The sequence below is a fragment of the Saccostrea echinata genome, unplaced genomic scaffold (assembly GCF_033153115.1).
Source record: "Saccostrea echinata isolate AGI-Se365-2 ecotype Australia unplaced genomic scaffold, CSIRO_AGI_Sech_v1 ptg000040l, whole genome shotgun sequence".
NCBI classification, from domain to species: Eukaryota; Metazoa; Mollusca; class Bivalvia; order Ostreida; family Ostreidae; genus Saccostrea; species Saccostrea echinata.
Window position 1 is genome coordinate 4,245,547 of NW_026889789.1, and position 17,929 is coordinate 4,263,475.

Genomic DNA, 17,929 nt, shown 5'->3' on the forward strand with positions numbered 1-17,929 from the left:
TACATGCACATTGACAAACACCTGCACTGTTAAATGTAGGAAAAAGGCATTTATTTCATTTATTTGTAATATGAAAAACCATAAGAAAAGAATTACATTCATTTTTACATTTAATTGGGTGGCATGTGCAATTGCAAGTCGACTTCTTTTCTTTTATCATTGATGTTTTTTTTTTTTACTATTTCTTTCATTCTTACTTCCTCTCTTTTTTATTGCAAATAGTGTACATGGCGGAACACATGGAGATTGGTGAAATATTTTGCTTTTGTACATTCTGTTAAAAAAAAAATAGAGAGTATAGTCAAAGAAATCTTTATTTTATTTGAGGCAAAGTTTAGATATTCTTAAATATTTTAATGTGGATCGTTACAGATAATGATTCTCTTGCACAATATAAAAAAGTCAATATTCAGTCTTCTGAATGAGTTATAACAAAAGAGATATCTTTTTTGTAGAGACCTCATGTGAGTCACATGAACTCTTTTCTTTTTGAAGATAATATTTGACGTAAATACTTTTTTTTTAAATATACCAAATCTGGGTCAGTCAAAACTAGATTTTGTTATGTCTGACTCATCAGATGATTCGATTGCATGGGAAATATTGTACGTACACTGATATGGTCACCCATCTAAGGGCGATACTAAAGGTTCGCAACAGCTTAACTTACTTAAATGTATGGAGACTCTAAGGCATCATTGGAAAGCTACATATAGCTCACTAATGAGGCAGCATATGTCTGCTTCACTATACTATCGATCAGAGTTGTTCAGATCTGCATGTTTTCTTCTGACAATATAAAAAATTGACCAATGCATGGTTGCTAAAGAACCGTTTGTATAAGACAAATGAATAATTATCGTCTTTTTAACGTACAAATTAGATTTCAAACATTCTGTGCAAATGTTTATCCAAGCGAATGATTTTTTATTTATAGAAAAAAAAGTTATATACCCTGACATAAGTGCTAAGTCTATGCATGTAAATCTTCTGAACCTTTACAATTTAGCCGAAAGACAAGAATATTTTGTTAAGTTTTACTTTGTTTGACCTTGTTTTTGAGCAAAGAAATGCATTGGTTTTGGATATTGTTGTATCGGTATTTATCTCTTTCTATCAATCTACATATTTAAACTTTATCAAGCTCTAGCCCTGAACAAAAATAAGCCATTTACACGTATCCTTGTCTAGGCTCCAAAATTGTCTTGACGAGTTTAAAAAAAACTGCACTTAGCACTTTAAATTAAATTAATATGAACCATCATGAACGGCCCAGACTGTACCATCGGTGATTTAAATTAGTATTACTTGCAAATAACGTTAAATACAAAGGTTGAGAGGGAAGTTCGATAACTTCAAAAATGTTTTATGGATAATTCTTCATTTTTAATGTTAATCCTGATTTTTTTTTTTTTTTTTTTTTTTTTTTTTTTTTTTTTTTTTTTTTTTTTTTTTTTTACTGAATAACATGCATGAACAAAAACATTTTCATAGGCACCCATTTAAGACACTTAAGTTTTATTTCCAAATCACAAACCTACATTTAACGAATTTAGTAACTAGAATTAAATTTTTTTTTAAGGTAACAATTTACTCATATATACTGTCAAAGATAATATAACTGTATAAAATAAGAAAATTATAGTCGAATGGTGCATGAGATTAGGAGAACATGACTGTGTAATCATGAGCAATTCAAACATTAAATATTGAGAGCAAAGAAAACATGGAACCCTGGAAACATCAGTGATAGAATCAGATTTCATGTAGGAGTCGGCATCTCCTGCCGACCGCTCCCATCGGCCGTGAGCACTTTTTCGTCATGGGAAACATTCGTAGACAAACTCAGATTTAAAAATGGCTTAAAAATCTGCATAAAACGTCAGTAAACGTTCGACTTAATGACGGTTTGTCTTTTCAAATAAGTTCATTGTATCAACCATAGATTTTACAAATTCTTGACTTAGAAAGAACGAGACTATCGATGCCCATGTTTCTTCGATTTGTTTGTTCGTAACATGCTTTGCAATTTTAAACTGCTTATGAATAGAAAATAATTTTGCTTAATGTATCAACTACGAAACATAACCCATTCCATTTTACAGAAGTTGGATTGAATTCTACGAGTGGAAATCAAATTTGTACCCACATTTCCCTTTCAAAATATGACATTCTAGGAAATCAGGTCACTTTCAAATAAAAAAAAATAATAAATTCAAATTACAATATCTTAGCGGGATTCTAAAAGTTCATAAAAATTTCATTTAAAAATCATTTGATATTCTTTACGTATCTTGTCCAACCCATAGCAATTATTCGACAATAAATACAATCATGCAATTATGGTATTCAATGTATAACAAGCAATGTTGAAAAATAAAATAGTTATGTATGTTTTCTTATTTCTCAGTTTTTGGAGGCTTTTATTCGTAAGTTACATAAAGTTTGGACCATACATATTTGAAAAATGTAGGATTTTCAATTCATACTTCCGCTGTTGGAAAGAGTGAAGGGGGTGTTATACTATAAGAAAAATTCTGTTACTTATTCTCACTTTCAGACTGTAATTTTACTTTAGATTAACACTTATGACATTTTTAACAATGTCTTTGGTCTTTTAACCTTGTGAAAAAAGTATATTTTGTACATGAAAACATGGGAGACTAAAAATTTATAATCTTGTCTCTATGTTAGCTGAAAAAAAATTTTTTTGTTCCTCATATGTACAGAGTAATGTAAATTAAATTCATGAAAATAAAATCAGTTAAAAATAAATATTTATTATAATATTCCCCTCCCCATCTAATTTTTTTTTTCTCTAGAGAACGAATATATGTAATTTTTTTTTTTATAAAGAAAATGTTTACCCAAAAATCAAATGTTTGTTAACCACTATAGTTTACTACAGGTAACTATAGTTAATCAATGTTCCAAAGTTTTTTTACAATACCTAATCGAAGTTTTAAACTTTTAACTATAGTAAACGAAAGTTCCAATGTTTTTACTATAATAAATCAAAGTTTTGATGTGTCTTTGTTTTACATATTAGAGGTGATTGATCTTTTGTTGTATTACTGGTTGATGCACATATTGATTGTGCTACAGTATCAAATTTTCAATATGTTTTTTTTTTTTCTTAAAATGTACAATTTTGAGTAGGTTGTCTTAATTCAAAACAATCTTTTGAGATGTTTCTTTACATATCTTGTAAAACTTTTTTTAAAAACATTATAATACCAAAAACAGACATTGTCATCAAGATGGGCATGTAATTTTGTTTCGGTCGATGTCGAGAATGGTTTGTAAATTGATTGCAGCGCCCTATCCCTCAAATGCAGCGTTCAAAATCTACAGAATGCCCTAAATTCTAATGAATCTGGTTAATATAGGAAATTTACGTACATTTAAAAAAAATCAGCCTCGGTTTGGTGCCAAAAATGCCCGAATCGAGAGGGGAGATTCCGAATTACTATCCGACAGCTATGTTTTGACGTTAGCCTCAGCCTTAATACTGTATTGCACTTGCAATAGCGATTTGCAAAGTCAAAGTTCTACCCCCGGTGTGTAGAGTGGAAATATATTCTGTTTGATACCAGAAGATTAGAATTTATATCTTCAGTTTGTGAATCTGCAGTGGGTGCTCTGTTCTTCTCAACAAGTGTATTAAACAAACACTTGCCTCAAATCCATTTGTACTTGAACTGTTACCAGACGGGTTAGATCATGCAGAACATCATTTTAAGGATTTAAAGATAACAAAATGATGGAATATATAAGATTCAATTGCAAATATATACTTTTTGAAAACAAAAAAAGTTCAGAGCATTATATTCACATTTGTGAATATGTTTCCTTAAGATTCTTTGCAAATTAGAAAAAGTTCATGTTCTCCTGAAGTACTGTTGGATGAGTAAGAATATTTCAATTATAATGTGATTGAATGAAAAAATAGTGCAATTTTTTTTTTCAATAATAATCGTAGAATGATAAAATATGTGACAAGTCATCAGAAAAATAATGTAAGTATAAGATATTTATTAAATTTTTGAGAATCCATGAGCTACATGAACTACAACGAATCACGCCTGCATGTTTATCATGAAGCACTAACGCGCTTCGTGAAATATGCCGGCTTAAAGCGCCGTTGTTTATGTCCTAATGAATTCTCAAAAATTAAATTCACCTCTTAAGTGTATTTTGTAAAAAAAGGAGACCTCATTCGAATTGTAGACAGAATCAGCAATATGTAAGAGGGAAATACAGATACCTGAAATCTCACATGCAGGGCTGTCCATGAGCCGTTTTATCTTGGTGTCAGTTTCTTTTCTCTAGTTTAGTTGTATTGGGGTGGGGGTATATGTCGTAACTTGCAATGTTTTTATGTGTGTTTAGGTCGAATTTAGATCATATTTTTTAAAGTATGTACATAAATATCTATCAAAAACTAGAGTGTTCCAAGGAACGCATGTGTCACCTGCTTTGAGGCTTCATGAAAGATGTAAATGAATCTAAGTGTACTTAGCTATTTATTTACTACTAGCATGACGATTGCTATACCAAGGACTGAAATTCTTTAAATGTACAAATAAGTACCTATTCTGTATCCTTCCATAGGTCAGAAAGCTAAAAGGAATACCAAGGATTCATTTCCTTTAATTCACAAATTTGCAAATATATATCAGGTAGACAGAAAAAAATTGAAAGAATGTCCCAGGTCATCAGTAAGGCAGTGATCGGAATACCAGAGCTGATTGTTTAAATTATACAGATATCTTGAAACCTGTCTAATGACTTAACTGTATTTGATTTCATGGACACTATGAACACCTTCACTGGATACTGTTATGATACCAATGTGATGTAATGCATGCATGTGAATATGTGTTACTTCGACCCTGAAAAGAACTTATCTCGTGATTATAATTTCAAATACCTTGGCTAAATTTTGGGAATATCTAATTTAGTGACTCATAAAATACATCATAATGTAAAAAAGAATTCCATGCTTTTAAAATGCGGAGTAAAGCCTGTTTGTGATGGGGGTTAATTATGTTTCTTTTCTAAACGATTCTCTTTAGATTCTTCAGTTTATCGTAGATTTATCTTTAAAGAATTAAGAATTTAACAAAAAGGCGGAACTAGCACCCCCCCCCTCCCCCCATTTGGGAAAAAATTTGGGAAAATTTAAGATAATCAGATGTTATCAATGACATTAGACATATTCATACGCTATCTATCTTTATTTTTGTCTTCTAATTTCATTCGAATCTGAAAAATACATTTTATGATATTCATATAAACACTACGTTAGGTTTTGTCTATCGCCGTATGGCAAGAATGTTACAGCTGTAACAATTCTTTTCGGCACTCATTCTCTGTTCATCCGCATACCTTGATAACCCCTCATGTTCATCGTTTCAATAATCCTTACTGCCATTTTGCTAGAGACAGTCTTGATTTAAGTTGTAGTATCAAAATAATAGAACTTTGTCAAGATGTTATTTCTAAATTTATTCTTTTTGCATAAATCTTATGTATCATTAGATTCAAAATGAGTGCCAAAGAAAAACATCATTACATCGGTTCATCTTCCGGTGCGGCGATAGATCACACCCGATTTGTGTTTATTATAGTATTTTATAAAGTATTGCATATTTCTGAATAAAATTTAGGGCAAAATTCAAAATAGATAGAGGTACCAGTGTATTATATAGAGTTTTCATCATAAGTTTCAAGTATTATAGATTTTATAGCGGAAGACATTATCCATTTTTGGGGATAAAAGCAATAACGAGGTAATGTCATATTGGTTTTTTTCCCCCTGTTGTTTGTTTCTTATCTTTTGAATTGCAACTAAGATTATTAGTTTATACATAATACTGCTTTTCCCGATATTTTTTTTTAAATGCAGTATCAGGTTTTACATAGTGCACAGACGAAAAAACCTTTACGTTTTCTTTATCTTGATACCATATGAATTTATGTTTACGCAGCAAGGCTAAGCAAGTCCATATAAAAAAAATGCAAAGATACATAAAGAATACAAGATAAGTAGTTCTTTATAAAAATGAATAATAATACGAAGCTAAACCAATTGACAATAAAGAATCAAGCAATATATTACGTGCCCTGGTGTCAGAAATAGGTTTGTTGATATTACAAAGTCTATGACATTTAGCTGATTTGAAATAACGTGCAAACCTAAAAATGAAATCGTCTGGTTTTTCTGATATTTCTGCTAGTTGTGAATGTTTTGTCCAAAACACAGGATATGTATCATTACCTGTACTTGCGATGCGAGCACCATTGCCCCATCTATAAAGATCAATTTAACTACTCTCAGTATGTAAAAGCATGTAAAAATCCTGGAAAGAAATATTTCTAACTCTTAAATTTGCTAATTCATGAAACCTTAAAATTCTCATCGTGTTTCCAATAAAGACGACTAACAATTTCTTTTCATTTTGTATAAAGTCCCGATTAACTAAATAAATGGGGAAAAATTAACGTGAAAATGAATCAATATTTTGTAGTGATAAGCCGAAGCATAGAGTAGAAAAGATGTTCTTACAAATGAAATATTGCATTGCGCACAATTAAGAAGCATCTATCCGGTACATAATAGGAGAGTATGATTATTTAATTTTTAGTCAGAAAATGGTTTGACTTGAGTGACGTAACGAAAAACTCTCCCGAGTCATTTTATTTTTATTTATTTATTTATTTATTTATTTATTTATTATTATAAATGTCATACTTTTACATTAAACCACATCTACATCATTGTATAGGTTAGTCAAAAAAGTTATATATGCAAGTACGTTATTTCAGGTTTGTATAGACCTATCGGCTGATTAAGAAATGCGGATTTAAACATTGTGCATATGTTTTTCAGAAATTTAATTATATATTTATAGAATTTTTTTCATATCTCATGACATAAGTGCAAAGTATACTAATCGTCTAATTCTGTTCAACACAGTTTGGACTACTGACAAGATTTTTTTTTTAATTCCAGTTCACTTGTCCTTGAATTTGACAAATGGATTGTAGCGGATTGAATGTGTTTTTTTCACTATCAATCTCTTTTTATCTCGCCACATATTTAACCCGTTGACAGTAAGCAGCTTAACTTACACTTCATAATTGTAAAATAAGACAATTGCTAATTGTTGTATCTTGGTCCCCACCCAAGTTTACTTGCTAATTGAACAACTCTTTTGAAAATAAATGTCGAATACAATTATAATTTGCACTAAAATGAGTCATCAAGAGCACCCAAGAAATACCGCCAGTGATTAAGAATGATAGTCATGCCTACCAGGGTTGTCTGTAACGATCTCAGACAGATATGGTAGAAGATTTATTTAGGGATACATTTTGTTAAATGGTAATCATGATTTTTTTTTCCTTTTTCAATAACAACCATTCCCAAAGAGAACCTAAATCGTCAACAATTTATGTTTCAAAACGCATTCAGCATCTACATATAATAAAGGAAGAGTGAAATAAACGATATAAGAAATCTTTGTCAAAATAACTTAAAAATGATTGCAGGATTTGTTCATGATTTGACTGCAACTTTACGTGATTGTATGAATCAAATGTTTCCACTTTCGAAAACCATAATATATTATCAGCGCGTGGTTGTTCGTTGTTATCAATTTCATGGCTTTTTTTTCATACTTTTGCATAAATTTGTTTCCAAAGGAGATTAACAGAAAAAGACGCTATCATGTTTTGAAAGAACAAACAATGTTTCTTCTATTATTCGCTAACGGTAACAAAGCATTGTGTTAAGGGAGCCGACTGGGGTTTTATTGTGTGAAAACTACTATAGAGAAACTCTTTAATTTTATACAATATGTACTTTACATCGACTTCAGTATACATGCCAAGTTTAGTGAAAATCTACCGTCTGGTTATTTTTTAGGGACCATCTCAAAATACAGGTATATTTACTACAGGATTATATAGGAAAATACCATTTTTTCGCACTTCGGAACAAATTATACAAATGCTACTATAGACTTTTTGCTCAAATTGTATTATTTGATGGGTAATACTATATTGTACATTTTGTGCATGAAACATAAAATTCTACCGTCTGGTTTCCAGAGGGGGCATCTCAAAATGTCAAAATTCATGATATTTTCCTGTTTTTTGTGGCGTACAACAAAACATGACAGATACCACATATTTACATAAAAAATTATAAAAATGATTGTTAGATTCTTAATTTCCTATGTTTAAAATTTCAAGAGCATGTATTTTATACTTTTTATTTTATGGCATAATCAATGACACCTCTTAAAGAACTTCGGTTATTCATAACGTCAAAAACACACTATTACGACGTCTATCTACCCATCGTATGAAAAATCTATTAAAAAATCATCTATTTTAAAACGTAATTAGATTTTTTAACCTGAGATTTCCTAAATTTGCTAATTTTTGTAAATTATGTAAAAATAGTTGCTTTAAAAGAGAAAATACGCTTTATTTTACTATGCTGCGCGAAGTATTGCGCAATGAAAACCCCAGTCGGCCCCCTTAAATATTTTATCCTATGATTTCGATTCGTTTTCTGTATGTTATCCTCTTTACTTTATGCTTCAACCCTCATCCTTGGATAAAGACCGTGCTACGACTTCTAAGAATATTGAAACATTACGTCAATTTTGATAGATATACAATGACCAAGGCCCCATGTTACATTAATATTTGATAGATTAAACTTACGTAGAATAGAAATAAAAATACAATGTATTGCTGACGATATTCGTCAATAAAGTTATGAGAGTGCACCATTTTTTTTTTTTATCATTTTAAGGGCTGATAACAGAACTAGTTCATACAGTATATTGTGATAAGATCATTACGTTTCAGATTATATATCTGCAGATAATAGCGGAGGTCTAGAGATATAAACACATTACTCTCTACTAGGAAGGCTAGATTTGGTAATAAAATTAAAATAACAATGTTGGTTTTACAGTGTTTTGTCACACAAATGCATTTGAGCATAAAGAAGGACAGATCAAACAAACTATATTTTGCTCTAGATGACCGGAACATAACCGGAATATGTGATATTTTTAGGAAAAAAAAAACATAGTTAGATTTTCCTTTATACTTTATACTATACCTCATTTAGGACCAAGTAGTTCAAAGCATATTTCTTAAAATAACAAACAATAAAAAAGCACAATGTCATGCAACATCCGCTGGCACCATTATTGTGCATAAAAGTGCATTTTATGATTTTCTTTTTTATAAAAAAGAAGACGCTTCGATTCTTTTTGTCAGGTAAAACAAAAAATCAATTTACATAAAGCAATACAACGATCCCTTACCTCTTATTAGTGAAACAGGAGGGGACTATAGGTTTCCTCTGAGTCTATCCGTCCGTCTGTCTAGCTGTCTGTCTGTCCGTCCGTCTGTCTGTCTGTCAGTCTGTCCCACTTGGTTTTCTTTTTCCCTTGCAGATACTGAGCTGATGTTTGGTATGTGAGTGTATCTTGATGAGTTACAGATCAAGTTTGCATTTTGTTCCACTTCAATGATTTTTTATGGAATTACCACCTTCTCAATTTTTCAGGGTTTTCCGCATTTTTTTTTTTTTCTAAACGCTTGCAGATATTGAACTGATTTTGGATATGTGACTATACCTTGATTAGTTATAGATCAAGTTTGCATTTCGTTGCTCTTCAATGATTTTTGAGGGAATTAAGGCATTTACAATTCTTAACGGGAACCAGATTCCACTTGCCGGTAGGGTACTAGTTTTGCTAATGCAGTACTCCCAGAATGCTTGTTCATTTGGTAATAATATTTTTTTAAGTCAGCCCACTTACAATAGAGCAATAAAAGGGACAGGTATGGTAAAATCGACGTAAAACAATAAGTACATGTAAATGGAACATATGATAATCATCATGTCTATAGGCCATTTTTGTAATTTTTTTATGTCTTTGATTTATTCAAAATCTTAAAATTAATACCTTACCCTAAGTTTGAAAAAAAAAATATATTTACATTTGCAGAAGTATACTTCATGTATTATGTATTTGAACATGTATTTATTGATTAATAGCAATAACAAAAGTATTTCTTATTGGTACATTAGTGACAGCAATGCTTACACCAACTTGATTCAATAAATAAATTAAAGATGATCATAAATGTGTGTGAAGGCTTTTTATTTAATTTGATGTTTTTAAAGTTTTCTACAAAACTTAAAACTTCACACTTTACTCCAAGTTTAAAAAGAAATATTCAAATTCGCAAAAAATACCATTTTATATATAGACATACATTAATTGGATAATAGCATTAACAAATTTATTTCTTATTGGTACAGATTTTTTTTTCTTTTCTTATCTTTTGAATTGAAGCTAAGCTGATCAGTTTATACATGATAGGTGTATTTCTGTTATATTTGTTTCATTATGCAATTATAGATTACACATAGCGCAGGTACTTGAAATAAATAAAACATTTTTTTTTCTTTCATCTTGAATAGATATCAGATGATATCTTTGTGAATGCAACTGGGACGTTTGACGTCTCTATCTTTAAATCTTGATAGGCGTTATAAGAAATAAACCTGTTATTAATTCAGATGGTATGTAAATTATACATTATGAATTTTAGAAATATGTTTGTATCTTTGCCAAAAAATTCTTAAGTAATTGCTTAACTCATACTTCACAGTATTACATACAAAAGAAAGAAAGAAAAATATGAGCCCATCTAGTCAGTGGCATTATCCTTGTCAGTTCATTAAGATCAAGTGAACTTTAAATATTTAACTATATAAATATAAAAGATTTATCGCAAGATTAATTGATTACATATTTGTCTTTACAATGTTTATTGACAATCAATTTATACGTATGATCGTGTCTGAAAATGACAATGTATTTATTAATCCCATTGATTCTGATTATATGTAAGAGAATATGACTTGAGCATTAATGAGTAGAACAAGTACGCACTAGATACACTGTATAAACATGTTTATTTCTATTTGAAGCCTTTATTAAATAGAATATAATTGTTACGATGTTCAAGTAACCTTCGATGTCAAAATTGATTTTGTGAAGACGAAGCATATGTTATCGATCATCAAAAAGTATTTTCTAGAGAATTGTAGTCAATCATTTATAATGAATTCAGTCTCGATAAGTTTTTCATATATTAAGGAAATAGCCTTGTTCTGCATACTTTTCTGAATTACTTACATGCTTCTTAAAAATAATACACTGAAATTTGAAAATAAGGAACCATTTTTCAGAAGTTCGACTTAGCATTACGCATTAAGAAAAGAACAAACAATGATCTCTGCACACATCACACATTGAGAACAGAACAAACAATGATCTCTGCAAACATCACACATTGAGAAAAAATCAAAAAAGGACCTCTGCAAACATCACACATTGAGGACAGAACAAAAAAGGACCTCTGCAAACATCACACATTGAGAACAGAACAATCTATGATCTCTGCAAACATCACACATTGAGAAAAAAAAAAAAAAAAAGACCTCTGCAAACATCACACATTGAGAACTGAACAAACTATGATCTCTGGAGACAGCACACATTGAATACAGAACAAACAAGGACCTCTGCAAACATCACACATTGAAGACAGAGCAAACAAGGACCTTTGCAAATATCACACATTGAGAATAGAGCAAACAAAGACCTCTGCAAACATCAAAGACTGACGACAGATCAAGCACGGACCTCTGCAAACATCACAGGTGGGAACAGAGGTGTACGCACCCCAGTATCGGTGAATTTGTGATAATGTGGTTTTATTAAAGAGGGATTCTTCTCAGATTTCTTGCATTTAAAAATTAATGAAATTTTCACAGATTCAAGAAGACATTATCTCTAGGTGATGGTATCAATTACATTAAATTTGACCGTTTTATTTTAGAACCAAGGTCAGGTCAAGATTATTGTCTTTTTCCTTTACAATAAAAAAATTGAAAAAATACTGTTGCCAATCATGTAATCCCTACTTCTATTTCAAAAGTTATAATATTCTTCATTTTGCATAAAAGATATTACCATATACGGTCTTTCTGATGATACCAAATTGACAAAATAATTCAACTAAAATAGATATTGCCTAATACGAGTCCCCTGTCTTTCTAAATTTTGCAGGATATATTAGTTATTTTTATATGCTTCGTATATTTATTTTTTTTTTCTTATTTTACATATGGTAAAGTAGACATATAAAGATACATATTGATACAAAAACAAAAAGTTTTTACTAAGCAATATAAAACACTTTTTATAGATTTTTTGCTCAAATCTGAACTTGGATTGGAAGCTTTTGAAAGCTAATAAAATTGTAGTTTGTCTGGGAAAATTATACTTATTTGATATATTCAAAAACTTCAGCCCATTATTATTAATTTTACTTACATGTGAAAATTTTAAAACTCTTTTGTTCAAAATTTTAACTAAATTCATTGTTCTTTAATAATTTTGAGAAACAGAAAAGCGCTATCGTTCCGCCAAAAATACAGTCCCTGCTATATTTCAAACTCAGTTTACCATTTCTATTTAAAGTTGTACAACTATAATGAGGAAAGAAAAATATGATTTTTAAACTCCTTACATCTAAATATATGACAAATAAGCAAATATACTTTGAATATTTCATCTAGTCCGAAACCAGACAAGAATTCCTGTCATAAAAAGTCGAACAAGATGTATTTGTGAAACACTGATTCCCCCGTACGGCAACTTATAGCAAAGGTTAAACTTTCTCAAATGCAAATCAAATATCCTGGTATCCAAAGTAAGGTCTTGTCCCGAGGAATACACCTGTGAAATATCAAAGCCCTAGCAGCAATCATTGAATAGATATAGAAAAGGTTTAAGTTTTTTTTTCAAAAGTAAGTCAAACATCAAGGTAAAGGTCAAAGGGTCAAAATTAATGGTGCCTTAAGAAAGGCCTTCTCACAAGAAATATTACTGGTGAAATATGAAAACTGAAGCACCAATCGTTCAAAAGTTTTGACAAAAGTTTAAGTTTTTCAAAAGTAGGTCAAACTCCAAGGTCAAGGTAAATAAATTACAATTGTTGGTATCCAAAGGAAGGTCTTGTCACAAGGATTGTACATGTGAAGTATGAAAAGCCTAGCACCAACGGTTCATAAGTTATGGCTAAGGTTAAAGTTTTTCAAAAGTAGGTCAAACTCCAAGGTCAAAGGGTCAAAGTTGTTGGAATCCAAAGAAAGGCCTTGACATAAGGATAACATATGTGAAGTATGAAAGGCCTACAACCAGCGGTTCAAAAGTTATGGTAAAGATTAAAGTTTTTCAAAAGTAGGTCAAACTCCAAGGTCAAGGTCAAAATTGTTGGTATTCAGAGGATGGTCTTGTCACAAGAATTACATATGTAATATGTAATAAATATGTAAAGCTGAAGTACTAATCGTTCAAAAGTTATGGCCAATGTTAAAGTTTTTCAATAGTAGGTCAAACTCCAAGGTCAAGGTCAAAGGGTCAAAGTTATTGGTATCCAAAGAAAGGACTTGTCACAAGAATTACTCATGTGAAGAATGAAAGCCTTAGCTCCAATTGTTCAAAAGTTATGTCGAAGGTTAAAGTTAGATAAAATTTTGCAAAACTGGGTCAAACCCCAAGGTCAAGTTCAAAAGGTCAAATATGGTGGTACCCAAAGAAAGGTCTTTTCACAAGAAATACACATGTGAAATATGAAAGCAATAGCTCCAACCAATCAAAAGTTATGGGCAATGTTAAAGTTTTTTGCGGACAAACAGACAGACGAACGGACGGACAGGGCAAAAACTATATACCCTCGAATCTTCGATACGGGGGCATAAAAATATCAGAAATCAAAATTAAAAACTAAATCCTAGGTACATGTAACTACCTCGTACTATTGTGTAAGTGAAAGAAACACATCCATCTTGATCACATATCTCTGTGACTTGGCTCAAGTAAAGCACAAGTATTTATAAAATTCTTTTCTTTTCAGTTTTTAACCTAGGATATGTTATAAACAGTTTGTATTTAATACGGAGAGAATAAAGTATGCAGTAAAAATCGGTTATAGCCGAATTCTGGGATACTTTGAATTTACCTCGGTCTATCCGTAATTCATTAAAATTCATTTAAATCGAATTCGTAAAAGAATACATATCAATTTTTCGACATAGAGTTTTTTTTTTATCAAGTATGACCTCTAAATGTATTAAGGGAGGAATAAAATATATAATTTACCTTGGAGTTCAAAAGTTTTCGTACGAAATGAATTTCAGATGTAAATACCCGGTACCTACAAAAAAATTGTCAGTTCAATATTTTAAAAATTAACATCTTTGAAAATTCGTTATAAAAGATTCAACCTTTATGGGACACAAAATAAGTTTGCTTTATCCGAAAATTCGCTATATCCGCGTTTGTTATATAAATTTTCGTTTTATATTTTTAGGAGGAACTGTTAAAATTTTGCCCCGGATTAAAAAAAAATTCCGCTTTATCTGTAATTTCACTATATCCCTGTTCGTACTAAACAAGTTTTATTGTACATGATTTGACTCTTCGTCATTTTTTTTTTAATTGAGGAAGAAATATATCAGTATTCTGAAAGGGAAAAAAACACTCTTGAATCAATATTTGAATCAATAGCAAAAATAACAATTTTTATTTTGCTTAAAAATATTACTGATTTAGATTTAGATTTTTGTTTACTCTGAAATTACATATTTTCGTAAAAGAATACATATCAATTTTTCGACATAGAGTTTTTTTTTTTATCAAGTATGACCTCTAAATGTATTAAGGGAGGAATAAAATATATAATTTACCTTGGAGTTCAAAAGTTTTCGTACGAAATGAATTTCAGATGTAAATACCCGGTACCTACAAAAAAATTGTCAGTTCAATATTTTAAAAATTAACATCTTTGAAAATTCGTTATAAAAGATTCAACCTTTATGGGACACAAAATAAGTTTGCTTTATCCGAAAATTCGCTATATCCGCGTTTGTTATATAAATTTTCGTTTTATATTTTTAGGAGGAACTGTTAAAATTTTGCCCCGGATTAAAAAAAAAATTCCGCTTTATCTGTAATTTCACTATATCCCTGTTCGTACTAAACAAGTTTTATTGTACATGATTTGACTCTTCGTCATTTTTTTTTTAATTGAGGAAGAAATATATCAGTATTCTGAAAGGGAAAAAAACACTCTTGAATCAATATTTGAATCAATAGCAAAAATAACAATTTTTATTTTGCTTAAAAATATTACTGATTTAGATTTAGATTTTTGTTTACTCTGAAATTACATATTTTCGTGCGGTCAAATTTTTGTGGTTTGAAGAAAAAATGTGGGTTTATGGGGATTTAATTTCGTGGATGAAGAATTGTTGATTAGTTATGTATATGACATTTTACATTTCGTGGTGAACATGAATTCGTGGGCTTCTTCATACCTCGAAAACAACAAAAATTAAATCATGAAAATTAGTGATTTCAAAGTAAGTGTTTAAGACGTAAAAGAAGTTTTTATTTGAAGAAACATCTTACACATATTATTGTATCCCAAATTTTATTTTATTTCGATTACAATAAAATGAACACCCTCGTCTGTGTATATACATGAATCACGTTTGTCTCTATAATATTTAGTTTTACAAGTAAAGTCGTTTTTTTTTTCCCCAAAAGTACCAAAAGCTATATCATGAGAGCAGTGGTGAGGTTTATTGTCCAAAAAAAAAAATTGAAATAAATCATACTTTATTGCATTAGAATTTTTCTTTCTTTTTGCTCTCTCTTTTTTTTAAATCAAAAATTACTGTACTTTCTTTTTTACACTGAAAGTTTACGTCAATTATTTCTCGTTTTCAACAGCAAAATCTACTATGTATAGGCTATCACTGAGAAATAAACAGATAAAACATGAGAACTAATTAAACATGAAAGTATTGTTTTAACAAGCAAGTGTGCTCCATCTTAGGAAAACAGTTATAATACATCTTTATTTAAGTCCGCAAGTGTCGTACCCCCCCCCCCCCGACCTCTTTAAATTGGATAAGAAATAGATATGGATTTCTTCCAACATTCTACTTGATAAGAAAATGGATATGAATTTCTATCAACATTCTATTTCAAGATACTGCATCAACAGCTAAACTTTTGAAAGTGTAAAATAAGCAATTCAAAGAGTATTTTACTTAACTTGAAAAGGATGAATTGCTTTAAGGCAGTCATATGTATCATTTTCAATCCCAACTGAGTTTAATATAGATGCTAACGCTATTTTGTGTCAAACCGCTGGGGTTTTTTTTTAATAAAAAGATCATTTATTTATTTTTTTATCACTAAATACCAAATGAATTGCCGTGCATTACAAATCATTTCAGTAACAAATAGCCTATATAACAACACTCTCATGTAGGGATCAAGAAATTCCAGATGTGGAAATCAACTAAAAGATGTATTCTATTTAAAAGAATAATTGGACATATTAAATGAATGAATATCAAGGATAAATGAATAACAATACAGGCCAGTAGCCAAAAAACAAATAAATAAACTGTCCAAACTTACAACAAATTATATTTCGGAGGGAAGGGGGGTTCTAATTATTTTTTCTTTCAAATGCTGAAATATGGGTATGTTTGACTGTACTGCACACAAATTGGGAGAAGGGGGAGGGAGGGGGTAGGGAGCAGCATCTACATAATAATTTACATATGAAAGCTACACCAAAAAACTATTATCACTAACCACCAGTTTATTTTTTTTCTTACATAATAAAATAAAAAGAGGGAGTACATGTAAATTAAGGGAATGAAAAAATAATAAATATTTTTTTTATATATATCAGGAGTAAAAATCCCTGTAAAACGCCATATTTCGCTAAAAAACGTAATTAAAAAATAAATTATAAATTGCTTATCTGCTGAAAGGTTTTAAAGTTTATATTAATTCCTTATGAAATATTTTTAAATAAATATTTCTTCTATAAATCGATCATATATAGGAGCTTTTTAAAAATATCACTGGGACATAGGTTTAAAAAAATTATTTTTAACAAAATCAATTAAACCCTCTTTAAAAGTAAAAGATAATTTTCACACCTCTGCCCCAAGAGTGAGAACAATAGGGACAGTACTTTTCAGTAAATGTCAGCACATGTCTAAGTTTTTCAAAAGGGACAGCAAAACGGATCAGTAATTATCTAAATTCATCAGCACCGACTAAGATTATCAGTAGTAAAGAGGTCAGTAATTGTCTAGGTTTTGCAGTAAAAACAGCACATTAACAGTAATTGTCTAAGTTTGACAGTTAAAATGTGAATGTCAGTACGTTTCCAATCTTGTAGTGTACTTAGATATGGGAAAATTTGGGAACCCCCCCCCCCCCTTCGTCCATCGAACTCAAAAACATACATCAAACACCTTCATACTCCTGGGACTTATAAATAGGACTGATATCTGTTTGTCTTTCAATGATGGTATTTCAAGATAAAAAGTGCAGAGATGTAGAGAAAGAGATAGAGTACTGTGTTAAGAATTGTGACGTGTCAAGGATACAAGACATAAAAGTATGCAAGAGTGACAGCGCCGAGTGGCCATAGATTGAATTTTTGATTTGAGTTTCTTATGCTATATAGCAGGAACTTAAACATATTTTAGTACTGTGTCATCTGCACAGTATAAGTACTTAACAAATAACTTTGATCTGTCTGTTTCAAAAAAAAATATATCTTTCATCTGGTATTCGTTTTTACATAATCTCTTCCCAAAATCGGTATATTAAACTCACCTAGAAGAGGATTTTCCTCTGTTTTGCAAAGTCAAAATAGTTCGGCAAACTTTATTTGCATATTTCGAGAAAGAAAAAACACCAAGAAACCCACA

At 30.4% G+C, this 17,929-nt stretch overlaps 1 protein-coding gene; it reads right to left on the minus strand.

Annotated features, from left to right (window-relative positions):
• Window positions 1–17,929, minus strand: part of LOC133200459 (uncharacterized) — an 84,980-nt gene that overhangs the window by 2,397 nt on the left and 64,654 nt on the right.